The sequence below is a fragment of the Varanus komodoensis genome, unplaced genomic scaffold (assembly GCF_004798865.1).
Source record: "Varanus komodoensis strain SLA01 unplaced genomic scaffold, ASM479886v1 scaffold69, whole genome shotgun sequence".
Lineage (NCBI taxonomy): Eukaryota > Metazoa > Chordata > Lepidosauria > Squamata > Varanidae > Varanus > Varanus komodoensis.
Genome location: NW_025336334.1, coordinates 1362236 through 1362683, shown reverse-complemented (window position 1 = coordinate 1362683; position 448 = coordinate 1362236).

Here is a 448-nt window from a genome sequence, read left to right as displayed (position 1 = left end):
GCCAGCGTGTTAGCTGTGGGTTACACAAAGTTCATTTTGTTCTTATCCCCCCTCCCTTCTGGGACAGTATAACCGTGGTGTTTTTACTATGTGGCCTTCCTCTGGGCAACTACTTTTGGGGCCTTTCTCTGGCCAATTACTTTTGGGGTGTTTTGGGTTGCTGCAATTGGTAACACAAGGGTTAACATACCGGGGAAGTGGGGAAGCGGCGGGACCTTGACCCTTCGTTGGGATCACAAGCATGTGTGTCCTTCGAAGCTGGCCTTCCACCTGTTAGCGACGGAGGAAGCGAGCGCCCCTCGAAGTGGCGCTTTGGTTGGAAACTTAATCAGAACTATGATTCAGTCCATCCTACAGTACATCCGTAGGGCCGTGATCGTTCTGCGACTAGAGAAGAAGCAGACACTTTTCAGCCACTGCTCAGACCTTAATCGTATCGTGCCTCTAA